The sequence below is a fragment of the Humulus lupulus genome, chromosome 7, assembly GCF_963169125.1.
Source record: "Humulus lupulus chromosome 7, drHumLupu1.1, whole genome shotgun sequence".
NCBI lineage: Eukaryota > Viridiplantae > Streptophyta > Magnoliopsida > Rosales > Cannabaceae > Humulus > Humulus lupulus.
The window spans coordinates 69,997,446-70,013,080 of NC_084799.1; the positions used below are offsets into that span (position 1 = coordinate 69,997,446).

The following is a 15,635-nucleotide window of genomic DNA, read 5'->3' on the forward strand; positions in this document are numbered from 1 at the left end:
ATATTATTATAATAATTGAATTTTGTTGTCATCTCGTTTAGATTTTGTGCTATACTAACTATTAGTGTTGCTCACTCTCTAGCCAAGTGATGAGTCCGTTTTTAGCATAGTTTTAACATGTGTTTAGGGTAAGTTTGAGTCATTTTGGTGGAGTGTTATGCGGTATTATGCTTGTTTTGGTATGTTTGCAGGAAATAGGAGAAGAAATCGTGAAGTTTGGGAAATGACTGAAAAATCAGCTAAAATTGGGAAATTTGTGCTAAAAGTTGACAAGAATGAAGTTGAAGACTCATTTGTGGAGATAATTGTTCGATTCGGAGTTTGGAATCAAGTTTTTGGAAGAATTAGAGGGGTCGCAGAGCTTGAAGAAGAGCTGCGGCGCAAGGGAGAAACAGAGAAGGCAAGTTTCTGGAATTTTTGAAGGGCCGGGGTGCCTGAGGGAAGCGCCGCGGCGCTCGCTAAAGTCAGAGAAGGGGGCTGCGCTGGGCATAGACACGCGCCGCGGCGCTTGGATGCTAAGGCCGTGACGCGTGTGGCTGATCGTGACTTTCAGAAGTGTCGAATTTGTTAGATATTTTAGGGTTTTTGGTTTAAATACGTTTTAAGAGTTAATTATTCTATTCTATTCATAATTAGAAGTGTGGAGAAGTCATTAGAGGCAGAAGGAGAACATTGAAGACCTAGAGTTTGATTTCTTATTTTCTTCTGTAATCTCTTACTGGATTTCATGTTCACATTTAATTTGATTGATTTCATTATGTCTGCTTTGAACTAATCTTGTTATTAGGGTTTTAGTGGATTCTTCTTGAAAGTTTTGATATCTTAATGAAATTTTCCTGAATTTCTTTCTTCTGCTGTGGATTATTTATCATATGCTTAATGCTTGTGAATGTTTGATCATCATTTACATGTTTATATGATTTTAACCTAAACTTTGAAAAGAGAAGGATAATTATGCTATAGATAAATAATTACAATTTTATATTAGACGAAAGTACTTTTATGAATTGTGTAGTTTAGGGATTATGTGTTTAAAGGCTGCAATATATTGATTTACCACAGAGACGTAGGAAATAGTATATGTTGACGGTGAAATCTCGTCAACGAAATTAGATCGGAAAACTCAAAGGTAAGTCGAGTGAGGTTTTTGTAAGAACTAAGAATACATTTTAAGAAAAAGTAGACACAGATAAATGATGGAGCAAATCCTGGTATATTTCTCAATAGCCTCTCCTTACAATGAATTTTCCAACCCCTTTTCAGGTGGTCTTAGGGTCCCTTTTATAGTAGGCTCTAATGGCCTTAGATACATAGTGGTCCAGGGGACCAAGTGGTACATACGTACTGTGTCAGGGGAGTGGCTTCAGAGGTTGCGGTCGTACACCCCGTACAGAAGCAGGTGTCAGGAGGATGTCTCCACTACTTGTCGGTACCCATGTCTAATGCGTGGTGGCAGGCGTAGTGGCGCAGGAGGTAGTGGTGTCGGCTCTGACCCATGGCCGTAGACGTACGGACCATAACTCCTATTCTTGCATAACCACTCCTGGCATTCCCACTACTTGTCTGGTAAGGGTACTATATCCGTACTCTGACTTCTTTAGGTTTGTAGGCAAATTCCATATTCATGCATGTACCTTGCCCTTTGTGAGTATTCTCACCTCCAAGGCCATGGGCGAGGCCATGGGCGAGGCCATGGGTGAGGCCATGGGCGAGGCCATGGGAGAGGCCATGGGCGAGGCCATGGGAGAGGCCATGGGCTAGGCCATGGGCGAGGCCATGGGCGAGGCCATGGGCGAGGCCATGGGCGAGGCCATGGGCGAGGCCATGGGCGAGGCCATGGGCGAAGCCATGGACGAGGCCATGGTCGAGGCCATGGGAGAGGCCATGGGCGAGGCCATGGGAGAGGCCATGGGCGAGGCCATGGGCGAGGCCATGGGAGAGGCCATGGGCTAGGCCATGGGAGAGGCCATGGGCGAGGCCATGGGCGAGGCCATGGGCGAGGCCATGGGCGAAGCCATGGACGAGGCCATGGTCGAGGCCATGGGAGAGGCCATGGGCAAGGCCATACCTCATTGCGAGCCCCTGGTGCGCGCGGGGCGCGAGGCGCATGGGCGCGAGGCCCCTGGTGCGCGCGGGGCGCATGCGCGGGCGCGAGACCCCTGGTGCGCGCGGGGCGCGAGGCGCATGGGCGCGAGGCCCTTGGTGCGCGCGGGGCGCGAGGCCCCTGGCGCGCGCGGGGCGCGAGGCCCCTGGTACGCGCGGGGCGCGAGGCCCCTGGTACGCGCGGGGCGCGAGGCCCCTGATGCGCGCGGGCGCGAGGCGCATGGGCGCGCGAGGCGCATGGGCGCGCGAGGCGCATGGGCGCGCGGGGCGCGAGGCCCCTGGTGCGCGTGGGGCGCGAGGCGCATGGGCGCGCGGGGCGCGAGGCCCCTGGTGCGCGCGGAGCGCGAGGCGCATGCGCGGGCGCGAGACCCCTGGTGCGCGCGGGGCGCGAGGCGCATGGGCGCGCGGGCGCGTGGCCCTTGGTGCGCGCGGGGCGCGAGGCGCATGGGCGCGCGGGGCGCGAGGCCCCTGGTGCGCGCGGGGCGCGAGGCGCATGGGCGCGAGGCCCCTGGTGCGCGCGGGGCGCGAGGCGCATGCCTTGATGAGACATGGGATACATCCTAGGTGCGAAACGTCTTCTTGGCGTGAGGTCCTTTGTGTGGGACACCTCGGGGCAAGGCTAGGCGCATGAGGTGTTGGCATGCGCGGGGTGATGCTGGAGTGGTGTTCGCGAGGCTGGGGCCTTAACTTCGAGGGGCACGGATAAGGGCCATGTGTGCTTGACAAACACGTCTAACAAGGTGATGCAGCTTGGAGGCCTGGAATGACCTCATGAGGCCTAGGGCTCTGCGAGTGTCTAACACTTCGATGGCCTATAATTACCTTCTGCTTTCATTGCGTACTTGGTGCCCTTGGTGCCCCTTAGCTATTTACTTCTTTAAGGGACTAGAAACTTCTTTTGTGTGTTTTTCTTATTTGGTGGATTTTCGGCATCCACAGTATATTGTAGAGAATTATAGATCCTAACAAGACTATAATTTATAATTGTAATCTGCTACCACAATAGAATTAAGAAATCTTGAGAATTGGTTAGAAATCATAAGTGGATGGTTGATGAAACTAAGGCCCTAACTTTTGCATATATTGAATTAAATCAAATTTCTTTTCTGCATTCCTTTTAGTGCTTAGTAGGTTTCTTAATTTTAGTAATAATTATTTTATTTATCAATATGAAATTATTATTCAAGTCAATTAGAATTAGAGGTTAATTATTGGTAATTAATATCAGTCTTTGTGGGATCGACACTTGACTTATCATATATTACTTGATTAGACCGCGTATACTTGCGTGTTACATTTTGACGATCAAGTTTTCGGCGCCGTCGCGGGGGACTGTTTTTATTAATATCAATAAGTTAATTTTAGTTCTAATTTGATTTATTTATTTTTTCATTTTTTTTAACATTTATTTGGATCAAGGTTCTCTTATGTTTCAGGACTAGTTGGTATATGCGAAGCAATAGCCAAAAACAGATTATACCAATAGACCGGGAAATTGAAAAAACGTGTAGGCAGAACCGGAAAATAAAAAGGAAATTGGAATTCACCATGGCTGATAATTTGGGAAATGATGCTAATAATGGTCAAGGGGCTGCTGAGGTTCCAAGGGAGCAAGGAGCACGAACATTAAGAGATTATGTACTTCCTACTGTTACAGGAGTGCATTCATGCATTAGACCTCCAACCATTGCTGCCAACAATTTTGAGATTAAGCCAGCAATCCTTCAGATGGTTCAAACAACTGTTCAGTTTGGAGGTATGCCGACGGAGGACCCTAATTTACACATAGCTAATTTTCTAGAGTTATGTGCAACGTTCAAGATGAATGGGGTGAGTGATGATGCTATAAGACTGAGGCTATTCCCATTTTCATTGAGGGATAGGGCGAAAATTTGGCTGATTTCCTTACAAGCAAATTTGATCACTACATGGGAGGAGTTAGCTCAGAAATTCCTTGCCAAGTTCTTTCCTCCAGCAAAGGCTGCAAAGTTAAGGGGTGAGGTTAATAATTTTTATCAGTTGGATGGAGAGTCACTGTATGATGCTTGGGAGCGCTTTAAGGAGTTGTTAAGGAAGTGTCCGCACCATGGAATAGAAAAGTGGATGTTGGTGCATAATTTTTATAATGGGTTGAATGGGACGACAAGAATAATTATAGATGCTGCAACGGGAGGTGCCTTTATGAGTAAAAGTGCTAATGAGGCATATGAGCTATTAGAGGAGATGGCGATGAATAATTATCAATGGCCAAATGAAAGGGGACAACCAAAGAAGGTGGCTGGTATGATGGAATTGGATGCTATAACAATGCTTACAGCTCAAGTAGCAGCCTTGACGAAGTAATTACAAAAGACTACACTCCCCTCTCAAGCTATGGAAGTTCAAAACTTATGTGAAGTGTGTGGTACATCCCATCAACCAAACCAATGCCCTGCTATAGACATGAATAATATGCCCATGGAAGAAGTCCAAGCCATAGGAAATTACCAAAGACAGCCTAATAATCCCAATTCCATGACCTACAACCCAGCTTGGAAGAACCATCCCAATTTTTCCTGGTCTAACAACCAAAACACCCTCCAACCTTATCCTTCACCTCAGCCACCATATCAACCTACCCAAAATAGGCCACCTTATCCACAACAATATGTACACCAAAATCCTCCACCGGGCTATTATCAACCACAAAATAGACCACCTCCCCAAATGCCAATGAAACCAGCTGAACCCCAACCTGATGTGCTTAATCAATTCATGACTGAAACCAGGGCATCCATAAGAATTTTGGAGACTCAAATAGGGCAATTGGCTACTTTAATGACAAATAGAGCTCAAGGAAATTTGCCTAGCACTATAGAAGTTAATCCTAAAGAACAATGCCAAGCTATTACTTTGAGGAGTGGAACGAGATACGAGGGTTAAAGAAGAGTCAGTCAAAAGAAGGAGAGAAAAAGTTGGATGATAAAAAGGTTACTGAAGATCTTAAGGAAGAAGAGGAGACCCCACCTGTAACTATTGAGCATCATGTTAGAGTTCCATATCCACAAAGACTTCGCAAGCATAATTTGGATAAGCAGTTTGCAAAGTTTTTAGAGGTGTTCAAGAAGTTACACATAAATATACCATTTGCGGAAGCATTAGAACAGATGCCTAGTTATGTAAAGTTTATGAAGGAGATTCTCTCGAATAAGAGAAAGATGGGTGATTACGAAATAGTGGCATTAACAGAAGAATGTAGTGCGATTTTGCAGAGAAAGCTTCCTCAAAAGTTAAGAGATCCTGGGAGTTTTACCATTCCATGCACTATTGGGAAGTTTGAATGTAAGCATGCACTTTGCGATTTGGGGGCGAGTATTAATTTAATGCCTTTGTTTGTATTCCGGAGGCTTGGTTTGGGGGAAGCTAGGCCAACTACAGTAACATTACAGCTGGCTGATAGATCTGTGAAGCTTCCACGTGGTATTATAGACGATGCGTTGGTAAAGGTGGATAAGTTTATTTTTTTGGCTGATTTTATAGTTCTTGATATGGAGGAGGATGAGAATGTTCCTATTATTTTGGGGAGACCATTTTTAGCAATTGGGAAAGCATTGATTGATGTGAAAAAGGGAGAGTTGAAGCTGAGAGTTCAAGGGGAGGAAATAGTATTAAATGTGTTTAAGGCTATGACTTATCCTAAAGCAAGTGATAGTTGTTTCTCTGTTGATGTGGTCGAAGAAGTAGTAGATAGAAAAAAATTAAGGGAGGATGCTCTTGAGTTGAGTCTCACAGTTGATGATGTAGATGGTGAGGAGAATGAAGAGGTGATGAGTTATTTAAAGTGGATAAAATCAGCTGAGCCGTGGAAGCATAAGAAATTTGAAGAATTGGGTGCAGGACCAGACAGACCATTACCATCGATTCAGAAGCCACCTGTTTTAGAATTGAAGGTTTTACCGGACCATCTCCGCTATGCGTATCTTGGGAAAAAAGAGACTCTTCCAATTATAGTCTCATCATTTCTTTCGGAGGTTGAGGAGGAGAAATTGTTGAGAGTGTTATGAGCTCATAAAACTGCTATAGGGTGGACTCTGGCTGATATAAGAGGAATTAGCCCATCGACAATTATGCATAGAATTCTTATGGAAGATGAGGCAAAACCGACTATCGACGCTCAAAGAAGGCTTAATCCAACAATGAAAGAAGTGGTGAGGAAAGAGATTTTGAAGTGGTTGGATGTTGGGGTGATTTACCCAATTTGTGATAATGCTTGGGTAAGTCCAGTGCAAGTGGTACCAAAAAAGGGGGGTATGACAGTGGTAAAGAATGAAAGCAATGAACTGATTCCAACTAGGACTGTGACGGGTTGGAGGATATGTATTGATTATCGGAAGTTGAATAAGGCAACGAGGAAAGATCATTTTCCTTTGCCTTTCATTGATCAAATGTTGGATAGATTGGCGGGGCATAATTACTATTGTTTTCTCGACGGGTACTCGGGCTATCACCAGATCATAATTGCACCGGAGGATCAAGAAAAGACAATGTTCACATGTCCTTATGGGACTTTTGCTTTTCGAAGGATGCCATTCGGGTTATGTAATGCACCAGCCACGTTTCAACGGTGTATGATCGCAATATTCTCTGACATGGTTGAAAAGGGGATTGAAATTTTTATGGATGATTTTTCGGTATATGGGTCCTCTTTTGACACGTGTTTGACTAATTTGGAGATGGTGTTGAGAAGGTGTGAGGAGTCGCATTTGGTCCTTAATTGGGAAAAGTGCCACTTTATGGTTAATGAAGGAATTGTACTGGGGCACAAAATTTCTAAGAAAGGAATTGAAGTGGATCGGGCCAAGATTTCTACTATAGAGAATTTGCCACCTCCAATTTCAGTTAAGGGAGTGAGAAGTTTCTTGGGCCATGCGGGGTTTTATAGGAGATTTATCAAAGACTTCTCTAAGATCTCAAAGTCACTGTCTACCTTGTTGATGAATGGTGTTCCTTTTTATTTTAATGATGAGTGTTTGATTGCTTTCAAGACTCTCAAGGAGAAGCTCATTTCAGCGCCGATAGTATGTACACCTAATTGGGACCTTCCATTTGAGCTTATGTGTGACGCTAGTGATTATGCGGTTGGAGCGGTTCTTGGGCAGCGAGTGGACAAGGTATTTCGAACTATATACTATGCTAGTCGAACTTTAAATGATGCTCAACTAAATTATGCAACAACGGAAAAAGAACTTCTAGCCATAGTTTATGCCTTCGATAAGTTCCATCCATATTTGATTGGAAATAAGGTGGTAGTCTATACGGATCATTCGGCAATAAAGTATCTTATGACTAAGAAAGATTCCAAACCTCGTCTTATTCGGTGGATTTTTCTATTACAAGAATTTGATGTGGAAATTAAGGATAAGAAAGGTACTAAGAACTTGGTGGCTGATCATTTGTCTCGTTTAGAGGTTGGGGTAAATTCTCTTAATAAAGAAGTTCAGATTAATGATGCTTTTCCTGATGAGCAGTTGTTCGAAGTGAATGTTGGCAAGGAGGTTCCATGGTTTGCGGATTATGTAAATTATTTGGCTGCTAAGGTTATACCCCCTGAGATGACAAGGCAACAATTAAAGAAATTTTATACGGAGGTGAAGCATTATTATTGGGAGGAGCCTATTCTGTGTAAGCATTGCCCAGATCAAGTTATTCGAAGATGTGTACCCGAAGAGGAGATGTTGTCAATTTTAACTCATTGTCATAGTTTGCATTGTGGCGGTCATTTTGGCAGAACAAGAACAGCTGCAAAGGTTTTGCAAAGTGGGTTTTACTGGCCTACATTATTTAAGGATGCTAATGATTTTGTCAAAAGTTGTGACCGTTGTCAACGGACTGGGAACATATCAAGAAGAGATCAAATGCCGATGACTGGTATTTTGGAAGTTGAGCTATTTGACGTATGGGGGATAGACTTTATGGGACCTTTCCCATCATCGTATAATAACAAATATATTTTGCTTGCGGTGGATTATGTTTCTAAATGGGTAGAAGCCGCAACAACTCCTACTTGTGATGGGAAGGAAATTATTAAATTCCTTCATAAAAATATCTTCACTCGATTTAGTACTCCAAGAGTTATTATTAGTGATCGGGGAAGTCATTTTTGCAATAAGTGGTTCACCGCTCTTTGTGCTCGCTATGGTGTTCATCATCGAAAGGCGTTATTTTATCACCCAATTGCAAATGGTCAAGCTGAAGTATCAAATAGAGAAATAAAAGGTATCTTGGAAAAGACAGTAAATACTTCGAGGAAGGATTGGTCGAAGAAGCTCGATGATTCACTTTGGGCTTATCGCACGGCATTTAAAACTCCGATTGGTATGTCACCATATCGATTGGTGTTTGGTATGGCTTGTCATCTACCAGTGGAATTGGAGCATCGAGCTTATTGGGCTGTGAAAAAGTCAAATGTTGATCTCTTCATGGCAGGGCAGAATAGGCTTATGGAGTTAAATGAACTTGAGGAATTCCGAAATGAAGCATATGAGAATGCGAAGATATATAAGGAGAAATCGAAGGTTTTCATGATAAGAGAATATTAAGGAAGGATTTTCAACCAGGGGATAAAGTTTTGCTCTTTAATTCTAGGCTTAAACTTTTTCCTGGTAAATTGAAGTCGCGATGGTCTGGACCGTACACGGTAGTCTTCTCACTTCCTTATGGAGCAGTACAAGTTCATAGTGAAAAGACATGAGATTTTAAGGTGAACGGACAGAGATTGAAGCATTACTTGGAGGGTCCAGTGGAGACATGTTGGTCCGTGGTCGAGTTGGAATTGATTTTATCTAAAACCAAAGCAGCGTCCGGCTAAATGGCGTTAACGACAACGCTCTTAGGAGGCAGTCCTATGTTTATTTTTAATTTTTAGTTCAGTTAGTTTGTAAAAAGTATGAACAATTTTTAGTTTTTATTTTTTTTTTGTTGTGGTTGGACTTATTATTTTTTAGCTTTTAGTATATTTTTTTTAATGTAATAGAACCGTGGAAATCGTGAAAACTCTAAAAAAATAAAAATAAAAAATGAAGATTTGGCATTCTGGAGAGAGGGTTGCGGCGCATTCAACAAGAGTCGCGGCCCTTGACGAAGTCAGAGAAGGAGGCTCGGGTTGGAGGAGCGCGCCGTGGCGCCCATGGGAAGGGCCGCAGCGCTTGGAAAATTCCTAGAAACGAGAATTTGGAGCGCGCCGCAGCGCTTGGAGGAGCGCGCCGCGGCGCGTACGCAGGTCTGAGGCATATAGGGGGTTTCCCTCTTCCATTTTAGTCATTCTCCCCATTTTGAAAAAAATCCACAACCTATTTCTCTCCATTTTCTCTCTAAATTCCTTTCTTCTACCCAGAAATTTCTTCTCAATCTCCCTATTATATCTTGAATCCACATATAAATTCATCCACATATTTCTTTCTCCTTCCCATTTCCTAATCTGATTTTGAAATCCTTAATCCCCAAAAATTCTTCAAAACCTAAATTTTCAATTTTTATCAATTGGAGTGGTGAGTTTATGATTACTTGGTGCAATTGAAGGGTGCAAGTGGAACTTATCATTATCAAGTAAGTGTTTCTCCAATTTGTTCAAGTTTTGTTGGTGATTTCTTTATATAGAAGGCATTGTGAAGGGATTTTTGATTAAAGAGTATAGTGGGATAGTGTAGTATTGTAGTGAATTGATTTGCTCTGTTTGGGAAGTTATTTGGAATTGAGGGAATATTGAAAAAAACAGGGGAGGTGTTGTCCAATTTTTCATAGCATATTATGGGGCCTAAGAGAAATCCTTCTAGGGCATCATCTTCTAGGAACACCAATAGACCATCTCCTTCTAGGCCATCCACTTCTAAGGAACCCGAACCACCCCCAGAATATGATGTCACAAAATTCGTAAGTAAGGCCGCTTTTGAGCGCTATACAAGGATTCGTAAGAGGAAGGTCATTAGTGAGCGGGGTTTTGAGTATACGGAATCACCATGTGAACTCTCAACTTATGAAGAAATTAGGGGGGAAATTCAAAGAAGGGGTTGGGCTATGTTTGCTGCAGAGGATGTTAGTCATGCAAACTTTTCAGTGGTGTTAGAATTTTATGCAAATTATGTGGAGATAAAGAATACAGAAGTATTTGTTCGAGGGGTTCAAGTTCCGGTTGGTATAGACACTATTGATGGATTATATGATATGCCAACGTATGAACGGGAGGACGATGAATATCATCAATGGGCTCATGGGGATAATATTAATTGGGACCAGGTGGCGGAAACTTTAAGTATACCGGGAGCTCAGTTTACCGTTGTTGGTGGTGTGCCGAAATATCTGTGGCACTATCAATTGAATCATGTGGGGCGGGCTTGGGTGCACTTTGTCAGTGCAAGGCTAATGCCAACAACTCATATGTCGGATATCAACAAGGAGAGATTGTTGTTGGTTTATGCCATTATGACTGGCATGACAATTGATGTAGGCCGAGTTGTTAGGAAGAGTATGAAGGATATCAGTATGTTGACTACTACGGGAGGATTAGGTCATGGTTCCTTAATCACAGATTTATGTCGAACATATGGAGTGGTAATTTTTGGATGTGATGTTGTTCGGAAACCCATGTCGGCAATTTCTAAGAATAGGGTGATGGGGTATGAGCTACCTTCCTTAGAAGCACCACCACCTCGGCAGCGTGCCGTTGATAAAAGACCTCGAGTAGATGAAGTTGACGAAGAGGATAATGAAGCGGATATGGAGGGTACGATTCCGGAGGAGCATGCGCAAGAAGTACCGGTTGTACAGCCGCCTGTTCAAACTGCGGCTGGTACTTTTGATCCATTTATGCAGCTGATGCAGAATCAATTCCAGTATTTGGTTCAACAGAACAATAATCAGATTGCGCAGCAGTAGCATATGCAGCAATACATGGCGCAGCAAAGTGAGTATCAAATTGCTCATGTGGACCAGCTAAATGCATTGGTAAATCGGTGGTCTCTCCGGAACAATGAAGATGTGGCTCCATTTCCTTTACCATCTCAGTTTGTCCCGTATCAACCGCCGCCGCCGCCTCCACCATTTTAAATGTCTTTGGTAAGTCTCTTTTCCTTTACTTTTGTTTTATTTTGTTATCAAACATTGGGGACAATGTTTAGGTTAAGTTTGGGGGAAGAGATTTATTGTTGTTTGAGTCGTGTTTGTGTTGTTTTGGTTTTAGTTGTGTTAGTCATGTTAGTCGTGTTTTGTTTAGGGTGTGAGTCGAATCAAGTTACCAATGATTAGCCAATGATAATATGATTGAATGATGAACTGTGTAAATTGAATGGGAATAAAGCTAAAAAAATCCGTGTGCTTGGTTGAATATTTTGTTCTATTTTTATTAAACACTTAAAATAATTGAGAGCTTAATCATGATTTTGATAAATTTTATGTGATGAAATAAAATTTATGTTTGCTAAGTTTGAAATAGGAAGGGAAGATTGGATTGGTTTATCCTAGAACTTGTTTGCTTGCTTTTTGAGGCAAAATCTTAGATCATGCATGCTTAGAAAAATGATTTAGGCAAATTATTTTGGACCGTTTGAGCCTTTCAAGCCAACCTTGATATGTTTAATCCTTAGTTACCCAGTGTTGAGCCTAAATTGATCATTTTATTGATTGACATTTGCTTGAGCTAATAACTTGAAAACCTAACTTTTATTTTGTCTTTCCCTTGCGTGTACCATGAACATATGAATGATAATTGGGATTGATTTGTAATAGGGTGGTTATGTATGGCAAGTTGTGTCAACAATGGAAAAAATACATTTTGAGAGAAGAAAAAAAAAAGCAAGAAAAAAAATATATTTCAATGATGAGATAACATTACACTCCAAATTGTATTATCAAGGAATAAGTTTGGGGGAGTGTAATGTTAAATAAAAAAAAAGAAGAAAATTTTTGTTTATGCAATTTCTCTCGAAATGATAAGATATTGGGAACAGTGGGATTGGACTTGTGATTTGTATTCAATGTAGATTTGGTTGGTTAGTGTTCATGGTATATGTTGAGCTTAAATGACTTTCTCATCCACCTTTGCCTAAGCCATTCAGTTATAAGCTTGAAAAGACCTATTGATTTCTGAGCATGTTTTGTCTACATTAGTGGAGATTAGCAAGTATAGCAAGCTTATGGGATATTATTTGGTTGTTGGATTGGAATGGAAACTTAGTGAGCATAAATGAATTCAATTATGTATTATTTGTTACTTATGATTTTGAGAGCCGTTATTTTTGTTGTTTAATTGAATGGAATGAATGTTTCAACTGAAATTCTGGATTACAAGTTGAGTTCCTTGAAGATTATATAAGTGAGTTATTTGTCATAGCTTGAGGCTTAGTATTGTTGTTGGCTTGATTAAAAAATTTGTGTGTGTGTGTGTATTTTTGTTATTTGTTGAGTTGTTTGTTTTGGTTTACTCGAGGACGAGTAAAAGTCAAGTTTGGGGGAATTTGATGAGTCCGTTTTTAGCATAGTTTTAACATGTGTTTAGGGTAAGTTTGAGTCATTTTGGTGGAGTGTTATGCAGTATTATGCTTGTTTTGGTATGTTTGCAGGAAATAGGAGAAGAAATTGTGAAGTTTGGGAAATGACTGAAAAATCAACTGAAATTGGGAAATTTGTGCTAAAAGTTGACAAGAATGAAGTTGAAGACTCATTTGTGGAGATAATTGTTCGATTCGGAGTTTGGAATCAAGTTTTTGGAAGAATTAGAGGGGCCGCGGCGCTTGAAGAAGAGCTACGGCGCAAGGGAGAAATAGAGAAGGCAAGTTTCTGGAATTCTTGAAGGGTCGCAGCGCCTGAGGGAAGCGTCGCGGCGCTCGCTGAAGTCAGAGAAGGGGGCTGCGCTGGGCATAGACGCGCGTCGCGATGCTAGGATGCTAGGGCCGCGGCGCGTGTGGCTGATCGTGACTTTCAGAAGTGTCGAATTTGTTAGATATTTTAGGGTTTTTGGTTTAAATACGTTTTAAGAGTTAATTATTCTATTCTATTCATAATTAGAAGTGTGGAGAAGTCATTAGAGGCAGAAGGAGAACATTGAAGACCTAGAGTTTGATTTCTTATTTACTTCTGTAATCTCTTACTGGATTTCATGTTCATATTTAATTTGATTGATTTCATTATGTCTGCTTTGAACTAATCTTGTTATTAGGGTTTTAGTGGATTCTTCTTGAAAGTTTTGATATCTTAATGAAATTTTCCTGAATTTCTTTCTTCTGCTGTGGATTATTTATCATATGCTTAATGCTTGTGAATGTTTGATCATCATTTATATGTTTATATGATTTTATCCTAAACTCTGAAAAGAGAAGGATAATTATGCTATAGATAAATAATCACAATTTTATATTAGACGAAAGTACTTTTATGAATTGTGTAGTTTAGGGATTATGTGTTTAAGGCCTGCAATATATTGATTTACCACAGAGACGTAGGAAATAGTATATTGTAGAGAATTATAGATCCTAACAAGACTGTTGACGCCGTTTTTCGTCAACAGTTTAAGAAGAGCACGTAAACAATAATCAGAAATGGCCAATAAAAATATGATAATATAAACACGATTTTTTACGTGGTTCAGCAGTTAAATCTGCCTAATCCACGAGTCTCTGTTATTTAAATCAAGATGATCTCTTAAAATTCTTCAAGGATGAATTCTTCAGAGTTTTTTCTCAAGATCACAAAAATTTCCTCTTTTACAATGGTGCATGACCTCTCTATTTATAGAGAAGATTTCAGAATACTCTCCCACATACTTTGGGAACTTACTCTTTATATGCAAATAAATTAAATGGCATTTAATGCCTGTAATCCGATATAAAAGGTAACATCCCCTGAAGACCAGGGCGCGTATAACTAATCAAATAATATCCCCTGATTGTAGGGGATTTACAGTAATAAATATAGACCGCGTCTTGTTATTGGTGATTTACTTGGATATTCAAAGTTATTATCCTATACCACCAAGACCCTATTCTCCCAGGTTTCCTATTGACTTTTGAGCTATAACATCTCCCGAGGCCACATGACTTCAAGCTCGTACGCGTGTCAGGCTCGGAGCCCCTGATCCGAGGTCATCCCTGAGAATAGATGCACCTCGGGGCCTACGAGTTCAAACATATTCCACCTCGGGAACTACCATCTTCGAAGTCGTCTCTACTTCGCAGGCTCGATGTTTAGATTTCAAACATATTCCAGACTTTATGAGTTCATTCATTATGAATCCAGCTTTCGAGGTCACAATTCTCATGGCTCGAAATCTGGGTATAACAAAGACTATAATTTATAATTGTAATCTGCTACCACAATAGAATTAAGAAATCTTGAGAATTGGTTAGAAATCATAAGTGAATGGTTGATGAAACTAAAGCCCTAACTTTTGCATATATTGAATTAAATCAAATTTCATCTCTGCATTCCTTTTAGTGCTTAGTAGGTTTCTTAATTTTAGTAATAATTATTTTATTTATCAATCTGAAATTATTATTCAAGTCAATTAGAATTAGAGGTTAATTATTGGTAATTAATATCAGTCTTCATGGGATCGACACTTGACTTATCATATATTACTTGATTAGACCGCGTATACTTGCGTGTTACATTTTTGGCGATCACCAAGTTAGCTTTATTTATGGATAACCTGATGAATGGGTGGACATGGCATCTTATTGAATGGACTCTTTTATTTAGGTTCATGTCTTTATTCAATGATATCCTTATACTCTTTTTTTTTTCTTGGGATTTTTCCACTGAGTTTTCTCTTAAGGTTTTAATGAGGCCAATTTTTCTTTAAAAAAATGAATAAATTGTATTATATAAACTTTGTAGATAGCTAGTATTTTAAAATTACTCTTATATTGAGAGTTTTTTCTTGATTCTATGAGTTGATGTTGGAAATAGTTACTGTAGAAATTAAAACAGGAACAAAATTACCGAATTAATATTCTGGGTTGAGCCGCGGAATAGGTTGCTCTCTTTAAGACGTTCGCAACACTGCCCAGAATTGTGCAAGAAAACTATCAGTCCCATCATCCCCAGGATAAAATAGCCCAGTCGAACACTGTATCGGACCCCCACTGCACTGTAGAGAACCGTCGAATACAAACACCCTAAAAGTTACTGCTCGAAATCAATCATAAAATAAAACCAATATATTTTCTGATGTGAAAATGAGAGATGTATTTTACCCATGAAATACATCGCACTATATCGAAGAAGTGGACAGACAATAACGGGAATAAAAAACGTTAATTAAATTATGGGAGAGGAAGTTGGATCCCTAGAAAAATTAAAGATAATAAGTCTTTTGTTTACCAAAAAAATTAATCACGTTTTTATTAAATAAAATAATAATTTAATAAATAAATTTTTCTCCAAAAAATAAGGTGCACACCACACCAACCAGACAGCTTAGCTCGACTTAGTCGGACGGACGGCAGCAGCGCACTCGCGCATGTGTGGTGTACAGGTGAGCCTTTGTGTAACTCCTCCCTCTT

General features: G+C 40.8%; 1 non-coding gene across 1 annotated transcript; it reads right to left on the minus strand.

Annotated features, from left to right (window-relative positions):
• Nucleotides 1-4,089: 4,089 nt before the first annotated feature.
• On the minus strand, nt 4,090-4,196 carry LOC133793334 (small nucleolar RNA R71). The gene has a single exon (XR_009874782.1). It is a non-coding gene; the product is annotated as a small nucleolar RNA R71 (small nucleolar RNA).
• Nucleotides 4,197-15,635: the final 11,439 nt, after the last annotated feature.